The following is a 22,351-nucleotide window of genomic DNA, read 5'->3' on the forward strand; positions in this document are numbered from 1 at the left end:
AGCCTTTGACTCTGCTTTTTCTCTGGGGCAGGATCTGATCTGAGCACTCTGAGGCAGACGAAGCAGGGAACAGATCAAGCGATCGGAGGAGCATCATTTCAACGGGTAGGGTGTGGTGTTTCCTGTCTTCGTGGGGAGTGCTTGGTACTGGCAGTGGCTTGGAAAAACACAATTTATGTCTGAAAACATTCTTCTTGGAGTTAAAAACAAAACTGCTTTTGAAAATGTGGCTGGGTGCTCTTTGATACACAGTGCAGAGTTTTTGCCAGATAGTAACAGTTTATGTTCAAGCTTTGAACTCGCAGTACAGATGTGAGCAGCTGTACAGTGTAATGAAAATCAGATAAGAATCTGCACTGTAATACCTTTGCTCTTTCCTACATTTAGTCACCTCCACATTGATGGAAGAGCACTGGGGATTTCAAAATATGTGTTTCTGAAGCTTAAAAAAGAAAAGGAATTCTATATGCAATTTCTATTAAGACTTTTAGCCTCTTAGAGTTCAGCTGAGGTGTTTTGAATGCTTCCTAATACCTTTTGGTACTAAAGCTCAAAGGGTAGAGATAGAAAAAGGCTGGTAAGTTACTCACACAACACTGTTACCAGTGTAGACTTTTGTGCACCCTGAATTCTCTTTTGCTGTTCTGGGTGGCTTTTACTTGGGGTTTTTCTGGTAGCTTTGTACTGACTGTTGCCTCAGCAGAAAGCGTTCTCTGTTTGTACTGTAAAACAGCAGAGCATGGAAGTGCAGGCGACAGTGAGCCCCAGAGCATGCAGACATGGGGAGAGAGGGATGCTGCTGGCTGCACCCAGGCTGGGTGAGAGCTGACACCCGAGAGGGCAGGCAGAAACACAGCAACATGCCAACATGCCTTTTCCTGCAATCCCACAGCGTCCTGACAACCGGCCTCACGTGTCCCCACCTGGTGCCAGCAGTGCAGCAGGCACATTTCCTGCTCCTTCCACTGTCCACACCAAGGAGCCTGTTGAATGCACCAGTTTTCTGGTTTTGTTGGTATTTCTGGATTTCCCTCAGTGCAGCGCAAGGGCAGGGAGTAGGGGTGGTCTTACCTGGTCTGTCCCAGGCTGTGGGGTGGCAGCTTGGAATACACACAGGCATGGCAGGGCTCCTGGCATCCATAGGCCAGACATGGCTGGGCAGTCTCACCTGCATATCTCTCCCAGTGACAGAACAGCATTTCCTAGTGCAGGAGCTATTCCTGCAGGCAGGGCCTTGCAGTTCATCCAGGGATTACAAGGCACATAAAATTTTACTACAGTTTTCATCCCCCTGAAGCCCTTCACATACACAAACAATTACAGACTTCATAATGATTATGGCCTGTTAAACTACTGTATAAATATTGGTACTACATTTTTTGAATTATTTTTTGCCTTTTCTGTTAATTCAGTTCATGACCTTCACACTTCAGGTTTTAAAATGCCACTGCATCCACAGAAGACTGTTGAGGGGAATGAAAATAACTACCATAGCAAGGGGGAAAAAAAAGTTTTATTTCTTCAATGTGATAGAGTTCATGTAATCATGGAATGTAGGTGATGTCTTTAATGCCTGTCACTCATTTGTGTTGATGCTTTCAAAATATTTGGACACAAGTCATGGAGCTTTCTGCTCACCTGGGAATGAAGAAAGACATTCTGTCTGAATGTCCTTAGTTGCTGCTTTTTTCACATTACATTTTGGGTTAGTATTTCTGCAAAGAGGCTATACAGAAATCCCAGAGCAATTTAGGCCTCTAAGATTTCTCCATTCTGTAGTTCATTTTGATAAAATAATAGCCATATAGCTCTGTATTAATGGATTATTGTGATACTTGGATATTGCATTCAAAACATTGCATTTCAGAACAATTGCTCAAACACAAACTTTATATAGGTAGAATACATTATTTTCTGCATTCCTTTTATTTTGAACAAATCTACAACATCTAACTCTGTCATTTTCTGGAAAAAAAGGCCCCTTACTTTTGACACATTTTGTTCTGTGCTCTTTTTCTCCAGTGTTTAAGTCAGAATTAGGCTGTCCTCTTCATATTTTATTTGTATTTGATATTTGGGAAGCAATAAGCTAACCTATGTGTTCTGTGTTCAGTCTGCATGAGTGACTAATTCCACCAAAACTGCTGCTCAGTGGCTGATCACTGCACTTGAAATTTACTTTTACTGTCAAAAATACTGAAGCCCTGCAGCTGAGCATTTTGGTTCCAAATGCAGATGACTAGGCTGAAAACCCTTTTTTTTCCTAGTTTTTGGGACTGATAAGTGAGATTCAGGAGTCCCCACCAGGGTTGTATTGGATGTAGTAGAAGTTTTGGAGAAGCTGTGAGGAAGTTTGGTTGAATTTGGGGGTGATCTGCTGTTAAGAGTTGTTCAGTGCTCTACTTACTCCATGCCTACAGAAAGTAATTCCTTTTATTTCTGACAGCAAAGAAAAATTTAATTCCCAGCGACTGCCTCAATGTCTTCCCTCACTAAAACAAAACAACAGGTGACTAGATATTGAAGTGTCATATCTGACTTATTTGGCAGTTGTTTTCTGCTTCTTGATAGTGCTGGGATATGAACTTGAGGTTATCCCAGCTGCTCTGGCCACCTTTCTGCTCACTAAAATAAAACTGCCTGGTTTAGTCACTAATATTTGCTGAGGCTGCTCTTACATGTGCATTTACTCTGTTCAGAAGATCCCAAACTCTGCATGTAAAGGTCTGTGTTGGCATCTTGCAGTGAGAGTTTCCCTGCCCATGGGAATCCAGCCTTGTGTATGTATGTTTTTGAAGCAAATGGTTGTGATGATACGTGCAGGCTTATCTGCTTAGCCTTTTCATCTGAGTGGAGCCTTCCACGATAAATTGACAGCATGAAAAATTCAGTCCATCCTGTCCAGAGTTACATGTGTTTATTCAGTCCTTTGTTAAAGCTGGTGCTGTAATTCATGCACGACTTTTGCTTCCATGTAAGTTTTATTGTACTTTGATCTCCTGTAGCACCCAACAAATTTTTTAAAACCACTTACCCAGAAACCATTGTTTCACTGCAATTATAAAAGAACATGCAATGAATCACAAATGAGAATACTACCCAACAAGATATTCCTAGAAACGGGGGAGCACTTATATGCCATACAATGCATTAATCATTTATAAGGAGTCAGTTATTAAAATATTTTTTTAATACTCTGGATGTGAGTATGTGAAAAGCCTGTTATTGAAGATGTTTGTGGGCTTTTGAAACTTTCTTAAGTTTCCATGCTCACATTCTTGTCACAGATTTGAAAAGCAAAAGCTCGAATATGGTAGTTTGGGTAACTCCAGGTTAAGGTAGCTCTAGACTATGAGTATATATGTCTGCATGTGTATATACACATATATAGGTGTATGTGTACAGATCAATTCGACAAACTTTTGTCTTTAGGAGAAATCCACAATGTGCTTGGTGCTTCTTTATTTCAACAGAACTGCTCATGATCAAAGACTTTGTCTGCTGAGACACTTTCACAGTCAGGATCTGTGGTCATTGTAAGCAGCTCTCTCAAATGAATGGAAGTCTGATAATCTAGCTAAGCTATCACTTCTTCACTGGGGTTTGCTTTAGACATACATTCTTATAAAGGATAGGATGGGAAGGGGGAGGAAAGGAAAAAGGAAAGGAAAAGGAAAGGAAAAGGAAAGGAAAAGGAAAGGAAAAAGGAAAGGAAAAAGGAAAGGAAAAAGGAAAAAAAGGAAAGGAAAAGGAAAGGAAAAGGAAAGGAAAAAGGAAAGGAAAAAGGAAAGGAAAAAGGAAAGGAAAAAGAAAGAAAAGGAAAGGAAAAGGAAAGGAAAAGGAAAGGAAAAGGAAAAGAAAAGGAAAGGAAAAGGAAAAGGAAAAGGAAAGGAAAAGGAAAAGGAAAAGGAAAGGAAAGGAAAGGGAAAGGAAAGGGAAAGGGAAAGGAAAGGAAAGGGAAAGGAAAGGAAAGGAAAGGGAAAGGAAAGGAAAGGGAAAGGGAAAGGGAAAGAAAGGAAAGGAAAGGAAAGGAAAGGAAAGGAAAGGAAAGGAAAGGAAAGGAAAGGAAAGGAAAGGAAAGGAAAGGAAAGGAAAGGAAAGGAAAGGAAAGGAAAGGAAGGAAAGGAAAGGAAAGGAAAGGAAAGGAAAGGAAAGGAAAGGAAAGGAAAGGAAAGGAGAGGAGAGGAGAGGAGAGGAGAGGAGAGGAGAGGAGAGGAGAGGAGAGGAGAGGAGAGGAGAGGAGAGGAGAGGAGAGGAGAGGAGAGGAGAGGAGAGGAGAGGAGAGGAGAGGAGAGGAGAGGAGAATGCAGAGGCTCAAGAAATCTTGTTTTGAATTGCCTGTGTGAAGGTGTAGCGTCTCCACTCCCGATTCAGACATCGGATCAGCAGACAGCAACATGAGCTCCCCTCTTTCCCTTCCCCAGGCTGGTGGGTTGTACTCCAATGCCAGTCACCAGCTGCAGAGTTCACTTAGCACCACACTGTGCCCAGTGTTGATGCACAGCATTTTAGCAACTGCTGAAGCTGAAACCAACTCAGAGCTGCCTTGTACCTGCACAGCTCAGGGAGGAAGTGGAGAAATTGGGGTTTGTCAGTCATGGCCCATGGAGACTTTCCTGGGATGGTGCACATTTGTGGTGAAACCAGTAGAGTGAGGGACCTTTTCCAGCACAGCATCTGGTCTGACTCCTACTTTTGGAGCAGAAATATTATCATTACGAATTCTGTCATCACTGTGTGAGATGCACTCTTCCCTGGGCATCTCTGCCTCTGCTCCCCTTCTTTGGAGGTGAAACAGAGCAAGGGAAAGGATCAGCTGCAGACTCATTGTTCTGAAGCAGCTTTCCACTCCATTAGTAGAATGAAGGTACAGTCTGGGTCATTTAATTTCCCATGTTGATGTAGACAACAAATCAGATAGATGTGTCGGGGAATTATTCACCACGTGAGATAACTCAGCTTTTAAATAAAGAGCAGGACTTACCAAATATTGCAGGAAGTGGCAAAAGCAGCAGGAGATATGAGATTAAACACTTCTAAACTGTCTTCTTTTTTAAGTGCTAAAGTTTGGGCAGAAGAAACTGCCATTTTTCTAGAAAGAAAACTGCAACAAGTAAGTTGGTTCCAACCTAAATCCAACCTACTTGTCATGCTGGAAAATGCAGCAGTTGTGATTCCTGTAGCAGAATTGAAAATGGCAAGCATATTTAAATGAGTTTGTCTAGTGAAACTTGGCTAAAACTACCACATCAGTGGGATGATACTGTGAGATCTTTACAATTTAAACCAAATTTCTTTTGGCTGTGATGCCACCCTCAGCCTCATTGTGGTGAATACCCCACGTGGCTCATGCTTTGTGCTTTCAGATCATTCTGCAGTGATTTTTCCATTTCTCCAATTTTCATGACCCCTCTGTAGGCCAAAGTGCTGTGGATATGTGCCATTCACAGACCCTCTGCTTGAGGAGTGGTGAGAGAAAGGCATTCCCTCTTGTCTTCACCTGGCCAGCTGCATTCTTGAATAAACCGGATGGTGTGATTGTGGGGCAGGGAGGGGAGATGGTGTTTGACAAACATCAAAATGAAGGTATTCCAAGATGGCTTTGGGTTTAGCTTTCCTCATGGGATCAAATCCCAAAAGAGATCAGACTGTCTGTGTGTTAGGAAAGGAAACACACCCCCCCCCCTTCTTCTGACAGCTTCTGCCCTAATGGCTTTTTGGAAAGCACATCTGTTCATTCATAAATGCATTCCTTTTTCGCTCTTAAATAACCCTGTTTATGCTCTTGGAGTATTGGTGGTAGGACACATTGTATTACATACATAAACTTCCCATGTTTTTAAATACAATATGACTCTTTGTGTCTTTTTTCAGAGATGTTGAGCATCTCTAACTCTGAAGGCCATGGAAAGTCTACATGGCAGTCACACATTACTCTCTATACCAAGTATCTCCTGTTCTATTTTTAATGCCAGACCTCAGTATTCACAGTTCAACTGTTTATTGAAGGTGAATTCCTTATCTTCTGTCTCCTATTTATCAACTCTTGTACTTGTAATTTTTCCTTGTTTTATGCTGTCATATGCATGATCCAGAACAACAGTTCTTTTGACCCTATAAAAAATTGATGGGTAGAATGGCTCAAAAAATAATCCGCACTGGAAATCTTATTAAAAGTAAAATTCAACTCGTTATTCTGAAATTGACAGTCCGATTCATTCACCTGTCCAGGGCAGAATGGAAGGTCAACTAAAATTTGAACCCTTGGTAAGGAAGTGTCAGTTCATATTAGTGTAATAGGCACTCCAAAGATAGGATCACACATTACTGAAGGTAAGAGGTGCAAAAACCCACTTACAGACGTAAAAGCAACATCCTGTACAAGTATAGTTATTGAGTAGAACATTGGTATTATAATCTCTCCAATGACAGCTTTATCTGACTGTAATTCATCGTGAAGTAGAGTTTCTGGTGTGTCAGGAGTTCTTTTGACCTGATGCAAGAACTTTACAGCTTAACTTTATAACCTCAGAAAATTAAATAGGTTATCGCAATCCTAAATCTAGCCTTTCCTAGCCTGAAGATACTCAAATTCCTGTAATATCCACTACTTATTACAATGGAAACTTAAAAATTCTAAAGCTTTGTCTTTTTGTCATAGCTCACACAGATAATCACACTGAAGTGTCTTAACATATTACAAGGTACTTGTTTGTTGGTTTTTATTTTGGAGTTAGCAGAAAAAAAAGTCACGCTCTTAAATCTTCACCAGTTTTCACTTCATTGGAGTTGTTCTGGGAATTGTAAAGAGTACATTCAGAAATTAATTCCTAGGTGGGATCTTTTGTGTCCTATGTGTGTCACTGCAGAAGCATTTTAGGTCTGTCCAGAGAAGGAGACTTCAATACCAAGTGCTCTTTGTAGTCACACAGATAGATCTGAGGTATGGTCCTGACCACGCTGTCATCACATGGCTCTAGAAACACTCATTTACTGCCTCAGAGGAAGGAACTATTTTGTTCCTCTTTCTCCAGAGGTTGGTTTGTATGAAACCTGCGTGAATTTTCCTTACAGCATGCTGATAGGATTGCCTGTTGCTTGTCCAGGGATCCTGTTTCTTGCAGCTAATCTGAACATGCATCTCAGGTTTCTTTTCAATCTGCTGAAATACGACTGTGATAATTTTATCTCGACAGCCTGTACGGCTCCACTCGTATTCAAGCGTCAGTCTGACTGGCTGTGGGTTTCAGGCACATGACCTTGGGAGAGGTAGAGACTACTCATGTTGTGAAATCCTTCTCTATCAGGGCGATGTGCGTGTGCATGTGTGTGGTACAGCTTTGTAATGCCATGGCAGACACAAAAACTGTCCTTCGGTGTCTCTCACTGGCCAGACTGGCCACAGAACAGTTTTACTGGGCTTGTCCAGGTTCAGCTGGCAGCTCTGCCTGCTCTCTGCTTCCCTCCTGGTTTAATTTTACTGCTTTTTTTCAGCTCAGGAGGGTAGTTGATAGTGTAGTCCCTGATAAATAAAATGCATAAATTCCTGACTATGTAATAGATTGGTAGCACCACCAATTAGGAAAGTTGCCCAGCAGTTCCCATTATAGTACCTTAAAGTTTTTCAGAGTATTTGTAAAACTTTTAATGTCTGAACTGAAATTTTTCTAGCCAGCTGTTTTCCTCACCCTGAGTATTTTTGGAATATTTCAGCAAAAGTGATTCAGTAAGACTGAGAACAAGATTGGCATAAAAATAAGTTGGATTTCTTCACATTTAAAGAAAACCTTGGATTACTTTCTTTGGTGCTCTTTACTGTCTTTGTACACTGGAACAAGGATGTAAACTTCAGTAGAACACATGACCTTTGCATGAGTAGTACTTCTTTTATTTGTCCCTTGATTAGTGGAAATTTGCACGTTTGGCCTATACAGTAGCCCTCAGGGGAAAATACATCCAGAGCAGTTTATCCATGTTAAGAACCAGCTGCAGATGAAAATCCTTGATGGAACCAATCTCTCTACAGGTGCTGGGGAATCTCCCAGTATGCTCATGGCACCCAAGTTGTTCCTTGGTCCTTGAGCAGTTGTCAAGCTTTCTGCTGTATTTGTCCTCACATGGATTCAGGTGCACAGGTGGGTGCTGAGAAGTCAAATGCTGTACCCCTAAGTCTTGCACACACTGAGGGCAAAGCTGCAGCTTCACAGGCAGCCTGAACTTCGACATCTCCAGTCTCTTAAACACTAAGGCTGCTAAAGCAAACAAACACATAGCATTCTTGTTCCTGAATTCCTCAGGAATAATTCTGCAATATTGTGTGGTATTGTCCTTGTTTTGTGGAGTAAAGGTGACAGAACCTCCAGTTTCTTAGTAGTAATTGCACTGCTTAGCATTCAAAACAACTTTGATAGAGGATCCCGAAACACCCTGGGCTTTCCCATCTTTCTCACATGATGTATGCATGACATCTATGCTTCTGGCAGCATTCTGATAGGCAGGGGACGGGAGAGGAACTCTACTTGTTCTTGGACAGCACTGTCTCAGGGGAAAGAGAGTGGCTTACATTCTAAGTGCATTTCCATTTTAGCTTATGAAGCACAGCTTTTCAAAACTCCTGGGTTTTACCATACTTCCAGCCCTCAGCTGAACAGATGTCAGAAAAAGACAAACAGAAGGAAGATAAATATGTGAACATTTCAAAACTTTCGTTATGGTGCATTGGCCAGTACTGAGTATAAAATAATCCTGCTGTCATTAGTGTGTTTGATGTTAGGTTTACACCTCTGTTCAGCTCTGCATTTTTTGTTCTTGCTGTTCTCTTTTAGCAATCTCCCTTTTCTTCAGAAAAAGCCTTTTGATTCAATGCTTGTTTTGTTCAGTGTGGTCAGATGAATGTTATTTCCTACTTAGTAAATGCCCCATGCTTACTGTATTTTATTCACATGAGTAGATTTGCTTGAGATCAATGTGAATGTTGCATGGTCGGGTTAGCAAAGAGTTAATATTTTTTACCAAGCTGCATAACACTTCTGGATACATTTCTCTATTGATCCCCCAATCCTCTTAGGTCTGCCTAAATAAGTTCTTTATGATGGAAAATAACTTTGCAGTTTATTAATACCGTGAGATCACTTTCCCCTCAAAAGATCATCTGTATATAGTCCTTCTTACTTTCAGACTCACTGCTCCTGCTCCAATTTCCTCTCTGGTACTAATGGTTTAAGGATAAATAATAGGTGAAGTTTGCGGGAAATCATGTTTTTTACAAACTCAACTTGTACCTGATGAAAACACGAACAAAATTCTGGCAAGTGGGAGTCATAACCTCTTAAAGAGATGCATAAATCAACAGGTCCTTCCCCCAGTTGTCTGTAATAACAAGGCTTTGGGATTTTTTTCTGATTTCCTTCATAAGATTTTCTGTGTTTGCTTGTCATGCATTTCACTTCACTGGACCCCATGTTTTTGACTGCTCAATGAGAAATGTCCTGGCCAAGGCATAAAGAGCATGGAGAGGGTATGAGTATAGTGACTCCAGTCTACAAACATTTTCCAAAGTTACAAAATTCATCAACTGAACAATTAAAAATACTAGAGTTGAGTGGCTAATTAAATTTTATTAATGTGAGGCAGATTTTCCCACTACATAGGAATACATCTTTGGAAACAAGTAAAAAGAAGACATCCTGCATCCCAGGATGCAGGAAATTATTCCAGACAAAGGTTGCCTTCCTGACGTCTTCAGGGAAACCATCAATTTTACATACTCTTAATTTGTGTTGTGACCCACAGGCCTTGGTATAGCAATGTATTAAGAGGTTCAGAAAGCTGTGCTGAACTCAGTCATTATTTCAGTGTAAATCCTACCTGAATAAATGGATTACAAGCTGCTTAGACAAAAATATTTTAATTAAGACAGTAGAGTAACTGGTAAATTCCATGGATAAACATATTTCCCACGTAATAATGCAGGGAAATCTTTAACTTCACGTTACAAAAAGGAAGGGTGCTGAACAGCATGAACTGATGTGCAGATACGAGCAACTGTGAGTTTCTATTGCTGTTGCAAGTGGTTTCATGTGTACAGAAATAACTGCTGTGCAGGCCAGGCTGGGTGCCAGAGTCATCATCTCTGCTTGTATGGTGCTGAGGTTGCCAGCACTTACCCTAAAACTGACATAGCTGTTGGCATAACAGAGACTCGAAATGTTTGCTTTGATGTCCGAAATACAATGCAGTATACAGGCATCTCCTTTCCAAAAGGCGTGGCAGAGATACAAATCTTCATGTCTGTGATGAGAAGTAGCAGCTGGGTGTTTGCTGGAGGCCAGAGGGGGCAGTGGGAGAGCAGAGCATGAGCAGGATATTTCTGTTGGTGTCTTGCTGATTCCCAGGTGCTCTGACCAGAGCCTGACCCCAGCATTTTGTCGGGGTGAGTCCAGAGGAGAGCCACAAAGTTGGTGAGGGCACTGCAGCACCTCCTCTATGAAGACAGGCTGACAAATTTGGAACTGTTCAGCACAGGGAAGGGAAGGTTGCATGGAGACCTCACAGGAGCCTTGCAGTACCTGAAGGGGGCCTACAGGGAGGCTGGAGAGGGACTCTGCATCAGATCAGGAACTGTAGTGACAGGGCAAGGACTAATAGGTACAAACTGAAAGAGGGGAAATTTACTTTAGATGTATGGAAGAAATGTATAGATGGTGAAGCACTGGAACAGGTTGTCCAGGAGGGCTGTGAATCCCATCCCTGGAAGTGTTCAAGGCCTGGTTGGATGGGGCTCTGAGCAACCTGGTATAGTGGAAGGTGTCCCCAGCTTTGGCAGGGGAGTTGGAACTAGATGGTCTTCAATACCCCTTCCAACCCAAACCATTCTATGATTCTATGATTTTGTTAGCAAACAGAATTGAGGCTTCCATCTACAAATGGTTTCAGAGAAAAAGGCTTAAAAGAAAGAAAGAAAAAAAAAGTCTTAGGTCCAAAAAGATTTAAAATCTTGGCTGTGTAACTGAAAGTAAAACTCTGTGACAGTTACTCTCCAATCATATTAATCAAGTGGCCTTTAAACAACAAAACCATTCAGATTATCAGCTGGGAAGTGGAGTTGGGATGTCAGCTGAATAGACTCACTCTACTGACAGTAAACATAACTTTGGAGATGAAACTTTGCCTCTGGCTGCATGATAAAGGAAGTAAAACTCCCGCTCTCTGATAAAGTGTATAGTTCTCAGGATATGTGATACCATGAGATGTGTTCCTCATCCCCAGAATTTGCATCTTATGCAGCAAACAGAAAAAACAATATAGGCACTGCATGAAGAAATGAGATACATCTCATTCATAAAAAGTGCCATGGCATATGTCATCAGTTAATAGGCAGCACAGCACGTACCAAAACTACCTTGAAAAATAGGGTGGTGTTTGAAGTCTTTCTTTCTAGCTAAAAGGTACTTTCAGTCCTTCTATACTCAGGAGCAGAAGCTAGTATTTTTTACAGCATCTTTGTTTTCATACTCTCCTAGGATGTGTCCTACCTTATTACCAGCTCTTTTCATTTTATAACCTCTGTTTGGAATTAAGGGTACTCGAATGTAAAATACCGATTCCTAGAGAAGCTATTAAAACTGAAGTTTATTTTTTATGAGGTAAAGCAGCCTGCATGAATTCTGTTTACGAATTGCTTTGTCTTGCCAAACAGTTTTGTTTGTATATATCCCAGAGCATGGCAATTTCTTGGATGGGAGTGATTTCTGTCTTTGTTTCTTGCTCCAAGTGTATGGTCAGTGCTAGAGAAGAAGGCCAGACTTTGCCTTAATTGGGTCTGATTCTGGTTTCTGAGAGCACTTGAGTGTTCAGCTCATTTAAAAAAATAGCACAGAAACAGTGAGTATAAAGGATATAATGTCTGTTAAAGTAGCTTTAGGTCTGAGCAACCTGTCAGGATTCTCACTTATGGCTATGGATGACATGTATTAAAGACTGCAAGGAAAGCTGCAGTTCTTTCAGGTAAATCAGCTGATCTGATTACCATTATTATTAATACTTTAGAGGGAAAAAGCTGATTTAAATGAGGTTTTTTAAGCAACATGTCATTTTTACGTCATGTTGGAATGACCTCTGGCATCCAGATTCATATATCTAGCTGAAGAGCTGGAGACCTCAACTTACTAAATAACTCACTGACTGACACTCTATTCTAGTAAACACACCAGAGGTTTGCCTCTGGCACCAGGACAAACTGGGATGGCACAGCACATGTTCATACCACTGAGCACAGTCTCTAGAATGAGTGGCCACAAGCAAACAGCCTACTGGAAATGTCTCTGGACTCTGCAAACTCTGCCCAGAAGCCCTCTGGAGGAAGGAGGCCCAAAACTGTGCCAGGAATGCTGTGGTGTTGTAGCAGTGTGGGCAATAGCTCCAGCTCTCAGGGACACGTCCTTGTCCAGGGTCACTAATATAGACATATTCTTATCAGGGAGATGGGACCAAATAAAGAAGAAGCCATGGTGTGGTTGCTGTCACTCTCCATTGTGTTGCAAGATATGGTTATGAACCCTGTTGAATGCTGTAGTAGGTTATTGAATAACTCTGGGCAACCTGCCCCTCTAACACAGCTCTGGAGTTAAGTCGAAACAAATCTGCCCTGGGAAAAGCCCGAGCCCAGCATGACTGCTTTTATTCTGCTGGGCAGGATCTTGCTGTCAGCAGGGTTTTTCAAGACACATTATGTTGCAGCGCGCCGTCACGGGGCGCGCTGGGCGGCGAGAGCAAGGGTGCGACCGTCCCCCTGCGAGTTCTGCTATCCCAGCTATCGGCAGGTTCGGCGCAGGGACAGATAACGAAGACACGGGTCTTGGGGAAACCAGAGTGTATTTATGGGATGGACGAGATGGAGCCCCAAGACAAGACTTGGGGGGTGAACAGAAATTTTATACAGTAACTCAGGAGGAGGGGTGCAGGAACATTAACCAATGAGGGTAAAGCTGAGGAGTGGTCTAAGGTGGGACTAAACTATTATAAACCTATCAGGAGAACTAGGGGAGTGGAATAACACAAAGTAACAAATAGGGTGTCGAGTATAACAAAATAGACAGAGAACACTCTGGAAGGAAGGGTAGGGATAGGGAGGATTGACAAGGAACATTCTGGAGAAGAGGGGTGGGGAAAGGGAGGCCTGACAACTTGAAATGGAGGGGGTTAGGGAGGACCTGGGGAAGATTGGCAGCTTGGGAGAGGAGGGGATTAAAGAGGAGAACAGGGGGCAGACATGAACTTCACACAAAACACACCACATCTCCCCCTTTTCTTTTATAAAAGTGGAGGAGAGCTCTAGGGTTAAAATAAATTAATAAAGGGTACAACAGTACAGAATTCATGTATCAAATACAACAAAATTCATCATGTAACTAATACAACAAGATTCATACAAATCATTATAATAATAAATTAAAAATTATCATAAAAAGATAAGCTAATACCAATTATAACGTATTGGGTAAGAATCTTCTTCACGTAAAAAACTTAGTATAAAATAAACAAAATCATCATATACATAGGAAGGATCAGTATTAAGAACTGAAGTGGAACTTGGGGGTACATCATTTTGAGCGGGAGCTGGGCTTGAAGCTTGACTTATCTGGAGATCCACAGAATCTGATTTTCGGGGGTTTGATGACCGTCCGAATAAGATTAATTTTAAATTTTGCGTGACGAAGAGTGACTCTGGAGGTCGTTCATCTTGTGAGGCGCATTCTGCAAATGGGGAGGTGGTCTTCCCAACTTTATTTCCTGTCTGACGCGCAGTCATGACCGTTGGGCATGGATCAGTAGTTATTAACTAAAGAGAATGACTCTTCTTTCTATAATATATGACTCAATAAACAAATTATTAAACTTGACGCTTACGGAAGATCTAAGGCAGGGACAAAGGAATAAAAATTGATCTATTGATTCCTTCCCTAAATAAAAACCATATTTTAAATTATTGAATACCAATTAAAATACTTTGAAAGTCAAATATATAAAAACAACACCCCTCATTGTGACCACTGTGAATATTGTCCCTTTGCGGGGCCCTTCGCAAAAAAGGGGCAATATCCAGAGCATGGGGGAGTGTATGAAATCAACTGAACTATAAAAATTACAAAATTCATTAATGATTTGAAAATCAAAAGGAACATTGGGTAAGGTTAGGCTAGGGAAATGGATAGGGAACTTGGGCAGTCACTTCTGCATAATTTTATTTTTATTTACATTTAATTGTTTATTTTTAATTTCATTCTGATGAAAATAATTTTTTGCAAATCTATGATCTGGAAAGATCTCCGTAAAGGCCTCGAAGAATTGAGACCCTCAGGGAGATCTTGCCAAAGATTGAATGCCAATTGAATTTGAAGTTAGTCCAATTCACAAGCAAATTAGAATCATATTAAGGACTGCTCCAAGTATAATGGGGTATCGGTGAAGGGATGGACCTGGGCACCGCCATCTTAGGGGGAAACAAGATGGCGGGTTCCCGGTCTGGGTTTCTGGCTCCACCTTCCTCCAAAGGAGGTCCCTCCAGAAGGGGGAGTGGTCTCCTAAGAAGGGCGGTCCTCTGACGGGAGGTCCCATAGGCGATCCTCCCCCCAGAGGAGGAGCCAGAAGAAGGATTAGGGGATGGTCCAGCCCCAGCTCCCAACAGAGGGGACTGACCTACTACACGAAATGCGTGTAGTGGCCTCTGCGGAAGGGGTGGGGCTGGCGGGAAAATCGGGGCCGGAAAAGAAGGGTTAAGGCGGGAAAGTGGGCTCCAAGAGGCGCGGCCGTCGCCATCTTGGAAAGGGATGCCGGGTACACTGCAGTTCCCTCGAAAGGTCTGAACAGTGTCCGGCGGGGCACTTGGGGTGGTGTGGCCAACACCATTCCCAAGGGAGGATAGGGTAGGGTTTTGGGGAGTCCGAGGGACAAAGGGCATAGGGTGCTTCACAGAAGCTACAGGGGAATCTACAGGAGAGGGGCCCGACGCAGCTGGAACTCGACGAGGTGAATGAGGGTTGGGGGCCTCTCTTACAGTATCTCCCATAGTTACTAACGTGTCTCCGTTTGTCGTTGAATTTCTGTCCCATTTTTGTTTTTTCTGTCCCCTCCACCCTCATGGGATGCCCCAATTTCTTGGGGGAGAGCCCAGAATTAGGAAGAGAGGGCAGAAAAAACACTCTCCTAATAAGAAAAATGAATCCTCCCAGGATGTCCCAATTCCTTTTGTAAAAACTCCGTGGAGAAAAACTCAGGAGGGTACCCTGTGGTTTCCGCAAGCTCGGCCACAGCTTTTGGAAACCAAAACCACCCGCCCCTCAGGGGTATACCCTGCTTTGGCTCGCTTACCCTCTGAGCCCAGGTGATGGAGGATTTGGAGATTCTTGTTAGGGTGCGCCGAACTGATGTAAAGCCGATAAGCTGGGGACCTTTTCCTTCCCGGCTTGGCACCTCCAGGGACCTGGGTGTTCCCGGTGCTTCAAGGCCCGTCCCCGGAGCCTTGGGCGCGGCCACTATCGGTCCCTGGTGCGCTCGTCCCGGTGCGAGCGCCTTGCCTCGGCTCAGCCCGACGTGAGCCGTCCACCAAGCCGCCTCTCTTCGTGCCTGGGGTAAGTCCACCCCCTCAAGGCACAGCCTGGGGTGGAGAGCACGCCGGCAAGGACGACAGAGAGAGTCCTGGAGCCTCAATCTTCTCCGCTAGGCTCCTCTTAGGGTCTTCGGCAGAACTCGTTGATGGTTCCGGTCGCCGATGTTCTTCTTCCCTTCTTCCTCCTCAGTGAGGCGGGCGCCCCCACAGATTGGCCCGTTTATTTTAGAGGACGAAGAAGGGAACCATCCTCTGCTACCATTTGTTGCAGCGCGCCGTCACGGGGCGCGCTGGGCGGCGAGAGCAAGGGTGCGACCGTCCCCCTGCGAGTTCTGCTATCCCAGCTATCGGCAGGTTCGGCGCAGGGACAGATAACGAAGACACGGGTCTTGGGGAAACCAGAGTGTATTTATGGGATGGACGAGATGGAGCCCCAAGACAAGACTTGGGGGGTGAACAGAAATTTTATACAGTAACTCAGGAGGAGGGGTGCAGGAACATTAACCAATGAGGGTAAAGCTGAGGAGTGGTCTAAGGTGGGACTAAACTATTATAAACCTATCAGGAGAACTAGGGGAGTGGAATAACACAAAGTAACAAATAGGGTGTCGAGTATAACAAAATAGACAGAGAACACTCTGGAAGGAAGGGTAGGGATAGGGAGGATTGACAAGGAACATTCTGGAGAAGAGGGGTGGGGAAAGGGAGGACTGACAACTTGAAATGGAGGGGGTTAGGGAGGACCTGGGGAAGATTGGCAGCTTGGGAGAGGAGGGGATTAAAGAGGAGAACAGGGGGCAGACATGAACTTCACACAAAACACACCACAACATTATACATTTGCTTTCAAAAGCCATGAAAATATTTGTGGGGAAATCTTGACATTGGCTACAAAAAAGTTTGTCTCCTGGGCCCAGCACTGCTGCAGTAAATCGCTGAAGCCCTAAAGTCTGGCATTAATTTTTTTTTTTCAAATTCTTCTATATCTGGCATTCTGTTTTCTCTGTTTACAAAGACATATTTTTATTGGTACCTTTTATTGGTACCTCAATGTACATAACATGGTGATGTTACTGTGGTTTGGGTAGCAACACATAGCTCTGTTGTCCCGGAGTTGCCAGATGCTACTGATGCATGTGTGCAAACAGCTAAATAATCCAAATGGGGAAAATTTGGTTTTGGAAGGAGACTGAGCTTCCAGAGCTTGTCAGCATCAGTTCCAGTAGATCCAAATTGTGTCAGGATGTGCTTGTATGTAGATGTGAGAGAAATCACAGTCAGGTGGTGAACTGAAGGACCAGCAGTGCACAGCTTTCATTCCTTTTCAGAGGAGTTTTCCTGAGTCATGGCTGTGAAGGAAACATTTGTTCATATGCGTGATACGAAGCATACAATTCATTCCACACAGACTGTTAAAATTAAACTGCCCAAAGTTTGTATCCATTTCTGACTGTAATGTGAAGATCTCTTTTCTGGTTGCTCAAATTGTTGTTTTCAAATACCATAATAATGGGCATTGTGGGAAAGCTTAAATGTAGTGGAACTGCCCATCCTGTTTCACTGATGATCACAGGGATGGAGCACCTCTCATATGAAGACAGGCTGAGAGAGTTGGTGTTGCTCAGCCTGGAGAAGATTCCAGGGAGACCTTGGAGCAGCCTTCTGATACCTAAAGGGGACCTGCAAGTGAGCTGGAGAGAGTGAGATTTTTTACAAAGGCATGTAGGCATAGGACAAGGGGGAATGGCTTTAAATTGAAAGAGTGTAGGTTTAGATTAGATATTAGGAAGAAATTCTTTATTGTAAGGATGGTGAGACACTGGAACAGGTTTCCCAGAGAAGTTGTGGATGCCCCATCCCTGGCAATGTTCATGGCCAGGTTGGAAGGGGCTGTGAGCAATCTTGTCTAGTGGAAGCTGTCCCTGCCCATGGCCTGGGGAGTTTGAACTACATGATCTTTAAGGCCCTTACCAACACAAACCATTCTATAGTTCTATGTTGCCCACAATATCCAAAGGCTTAAGGAAGGAAAAATTCACTGCTAGCTGATCACTGCTGCATAGGCCAGCTAAAACTGCTGAGCACTCTGCAGTTTAATCATAACAATAAACATTGTGACATTTTTAGGGAGGTAGATTTATTTCTTTTCTTAGAAATAAATTCTGTGCTGAGTAAGCAGGCTACTTCTGTAGTTTCCTTGGCATAAATCAGAAATTTGATATGACATATATATGAGATTCATGCTTTGGAGTAAAGTTTCTAGTTTAATTTGCAAATATTTTCATTTTCCTTGGGCACAATAATCATTCTGCTCATCCTCCTTCAGTCTGGTGATGTAGGAGTTTTGGTTTCCAGTTCAGTGTTCATAGTTTCATGTTTCTGTAGTTAACATGCCCATAGTGTGATCAAATAAGTTTTTGGATAATGATAATTCTGCATGTAATTTGCTATCATTGGGCTTTTAAAGTCTCAGGCAGAGCAGAACTGTTGTATCCAGCTCAGGACTTGATCCACAGCCTAATATGGATGTAGAATGTTTCTGGCCTCAGCCTCTCTGAGCACGTTCAGAGCCTGCCAGGATCTCACTTTGGACTGTTTTCATGATGAATTCATCCTAAGCAGTAAACAAAATGTCGTTAATGCTCTAAATAGACTGCCCTGTTTCCTGGGTTCTCTGTGGTTCAGCTGTTATTTAACTTCAACAGCATAATTTTTTTAAAATCAGAAAATTAGTGTTTAAGCTTTTTGTTGCATCTGTGCAGGGACATATAGCTGAACTGTGGCACTGTGAAGCATCTGTTTTGCTTAAAAACTAAACTTTGAAGAGCATTTTAGTTCTTCTTGAACGTTGCTATTGTTCCACCATTTACAAATTTCCTGCTTTTAAAATTTACCCCAAGAATGATGTAAATGTAGTACTATCATGCTAGATAGAACTGAGGAGTTCCTGGGTAGGACATCAGTGGTCCTGGGCAAGCAGCTCTGAGTGGCTCTGTTCGAGCAGGGGGTGGGAGCAGATGACCTCCAGAGGTTCCTCTCAACCCCAGCCACTCTGCACATCTGTGACACAGCCCAGTTGCTGCATCCACAAGATAGCTCCTTTTCCTGTGAGAATAGCCACCTGAACATGGATGTTAACCACCTACTTAATTTTTCTGTTGTTTATAGTTGTCACAAAGAAGATTAAAACTCAAAATCTCTCTCTGATGTCATTGTCTCTGAAGGAATCTTGGATCTGCCTTCTCTGACCATAGTGTGTGGCCATATGGGTCAGTTGGTAGTGGGGGATCTGGACACTGCACAGCAGCCCACCTCAGTGGTTTTAAAAAGAAATAGTATCTGTAGGAAAAGTCCTGTGGGGTCCCAGGATGTAAAGCAGTGTGTTCCAATTTCAATAAAGTCCAAAAAGAAAAAAAGAGGCATTCCCTCTGGGATGTTATTTCTGTCCCTTGTTTGTTTGTGTTAAATGGAAGGTCTAGAGGGAAGAGACTTGTTTCTCCATTTTACCCAATGCCCTTGAATGGCAGGGATTCTCTTGCTAAGTTTTGTCTCTGCCAACTACAGCTGGTAATCAGTTCACCAGGTCTCCCCACTTGTGTTCCAGTGTACTGAACCTGAGAATTACACAAGCTTTTTTTTTTTTTTTTTTTTTTTTTTTTTTTTTTTTGAAGGTCTGAATTACCTTCAGGGAATTGCTGGAACACTTTCATAGTTTCATGTGGCCAATCACTGACCACTATTAATCATGTGCTTTAAGTGTTGTAGTTGCTTTCCTTGTTATGGAATTAGTGATCACCAAGCCCCATTGGTGTCCTGACCATTTCATTTTAACGTCTTTGGAGTCATTACCCAATCCACTTAATTGCCATTAAAGCCAAATGCAAGGAGGGGATACAATCAACCACCACCACTACTCAGAGTGTGAGAGTTCAGACTGGAAAAGTCTATGTATATTGTTACAATTAAGATGGAAATAGTGTTGTTTCTGCTGCTATACCCACCATATTTATCCAAGTTACTGTTTAGAAGATGGGTAATGTTGGGAAGGGGGCTTGTATGAAACTCCCATCTTCTTTAGAAAAGAGTTAATAACTCTTGAAGACTAAATTACTTGGTACTGCGTTTGGTTTTCAGGTTGTTTTTGAACCATAATGCAACTTAGATAGATCTAACTAAATCTTAAACTATTTCTCCCATTGTTTCATTCTTTCCTGGTGTACCTCTAGCCCCAGACTAGACACCACTGAACATACAACATTGCTAGCAGATAAATACTTTGGAGAGAAACCTAGTTTACTGTGAAGACTGGGAGACACTCCTGAAAACTAGCAGAAAAAAAAGGTATTTTAAAAAAAGTTTTTAAAAAGTATTAAAACGTGTTTGTTTGTGTAGTCCTTAAAAATGGCAAAGTAGTTATTGATTTTATCCAGCCATTACTGAATTCTTCTGTAGCACTAGGAGTACCCATGGTGTTATATGTATTTTTCTTTTGTTATCACCAATGATCTTGTAAACACACAGGTATGTGCTTTACTCTGTTCAAGTAATTAACTCTGTAGTAAAGAAGTGCTCAAATGCCCTTTCTAAATGTCATGTTTTGTCCTCAGTTTCCTTGACTTAGAAGATATTTATTTAGTACCCTCATTCACTAACCAATTGGAAATGAAAATAAATTATTTTCTCATTTTTAACTTCAGCTTTAAGAGTTTTTTTCATAGGCTAGGATTTGGGGCTCTAGCACAGCCTTGTATATGCTTGAATGGTTTTACAGATTAAATGGACCAGGTCAGTTGAATATTCAGTGTCCAAAGCTAAATTTACCAGTCCCTTAAGTAATATGACATCTTTGAAAAACACAGATAAGGTGTTTTTGTAATTCAGCCTTTTCTCTTGACAGCATACTTTTAAAGGACAAAATAAATAGGCGATTAAGGAAAATAGTTTCTGACCGATGTTCAGCCTTGGAAAGCTTCTTACTACCCTGCCTATGAATCAGGAGGGTCCCAGGGTTTATCTGCTGGGAGCACACACATGGACCTCCGCTTCCTCATAAATCTGCTGCTCGGTAGGTCGGCTGCCTGGCAGCTGGATCTGTCCTTGTGGCTGGCAGGGCTGCCTGGTGGCCTGGCTGTTCCTGTGTTGTGCTCTGGGGTTGGTGTGCCACAGCTCTTACCTTGCCTTGACCCCCTCCTCCCCCCCGCCGTGCACAGAGGAGATCTCCTAGCTGGGATTTCAGAACGCTTTGGTCCTGGCTGGATCCTGCTGGCTTGGCAGCAGTAAGCCAGGGCAGACCCGCAGCTGGCTCCAGCTCTCCTCACCGCCCCGGGCTCTGCAGGCAGATGCTCCTGGAATCAATGCAGGCAATCAGGAGACTCCCCTGCAGTATTTCAGCACAAAGAATCCACACTCAGCTGCACTGGCATGCTGGAAAAGGATTCATACTACCATTTTGTGCACAAATAAGATTTTACTGGTGGGGAGAGACATATCTGGTGTAGGCTAAGGGGCTGTGCACAGAGCAGTGTCCAGCTCTGGACACTAAAATGCCCCCTGCCTTTTTGGATGAGGGATGTGTCAGATCACCTATGCCCGTGCAAGGTGTGTGTGGAGAGCAGTGGGCATGGTGTAGAGGGAGGGGAGCCTGTGTTAGACGCTGGGGCACTGGCAAAGTGTGATGGGGAACTGGATGTACTTTCTGCAGCCACTAGTACAAGCACAGCAAGAGTTATCTATTGAGTAGAGAGGGGCAGTATTTTCCATAGGAGGCCGATACCCACACCAGTCATTATTTGAACTTTCTGTACAAATTGCCAAGGACTGACAGAAAATAAATTGAAGCAAAGGATGAGTTGTAGCACAAACCAGTGAGACACTGTTTCAAGTAACTGTTTGAAGGCTTGTTTTAGCATCTCGAAGGGAAGCAGGAATTCACGTGTTTTATTTTTAGACTGCAAGGGAAGAGTTATTTAATGTTCCTTTATATCTCATCGCTCCAGGATCTGAAGTCCTGGAGCTAGTTAACCCAAGACTTGCACGCCTGTGGAAATTTATATTTTACAAAGGGGAATTACTGAAATAGCTTTTTCCCGTATAAAATTTTAAGTAGAGCTGAGTCCAAACTCCAAAACCAGTAGAGTGTTGAAATACTTTCTGCTGCTGGCTGTGATTTGTGATTCACAGTATATAGTCAGGTGTGTTTTGCTTTCAGGATCTATAAGCATTTTCAGATTTTTATTGTGGAGTTGCTTTTGTTGCCGTTTCCTTTGATTTTGGCTCTCATTAGATTATGGGAGTTCTAATTTTTCTAAAGGAATATTTTTATCTGAGATTTTAATGGTATTGCTGTGACTGGGCCTTAAATCTCTAAGCAGAGTTGGGACGAACTACTCACAGCTAGTGCTGAAAAAACAACCTCTCTTGCATTTCCGTCTCCCCTCCTCCCAGGTCTCTGAATGTCAGTACCATGGCTCATGCTTTAGGTTCCTGAAAATCAATGAAATATTTATGATACTTGGTTTTCCAGAAGCTGGGTAATGAATGAGCTTGCAAGATGTTGCTGGTCAATACCTGCCCCTCTTGTCCAGTACTTCTGGGTAAACAAACATGCATCTTAACCTCCTTGTGAGACTGCTCTTATTTTCCTTTATTTTCTTTCCTGTGAGGCAGCAGAACAGTGTCAGCAGCAATGAAATGAGAGCTATCATTTCCTCGAATGGGTAAGACAATCTGCAAAGCATGTATTAA

The 22,351-nt window shown here is 42.7% G+C and overlaps 1 protein-coding gene across 6 annotated transcripts in view; it reads left to right on the top strand.

Moving 5' to 3' along the window:
- Positions 1-22,351, top strand: part of DTNA (dystrobrevin alpha) — a 227,532-nt gene that overhangs the window by 54,076 nt on the left and 151,105 nt on the right. The gene's annotated exons all lie outside the window — the stretch shown is intronic.

Source organism: Vidua chalybeata, chromosome 1 (genome assembly GCF_026979565.1).
Source record: "Vidua chalybeata isolate OUT-0048 chromosome 1, bVidCha1 merged haplotype, whole genome shotgun sequence".
Lineage (NCBI taxonomy): Eukaryota > Metazoa > Chordata > Aves > Passeriformes > Viduidae > Vidua > Vidua chalybeata.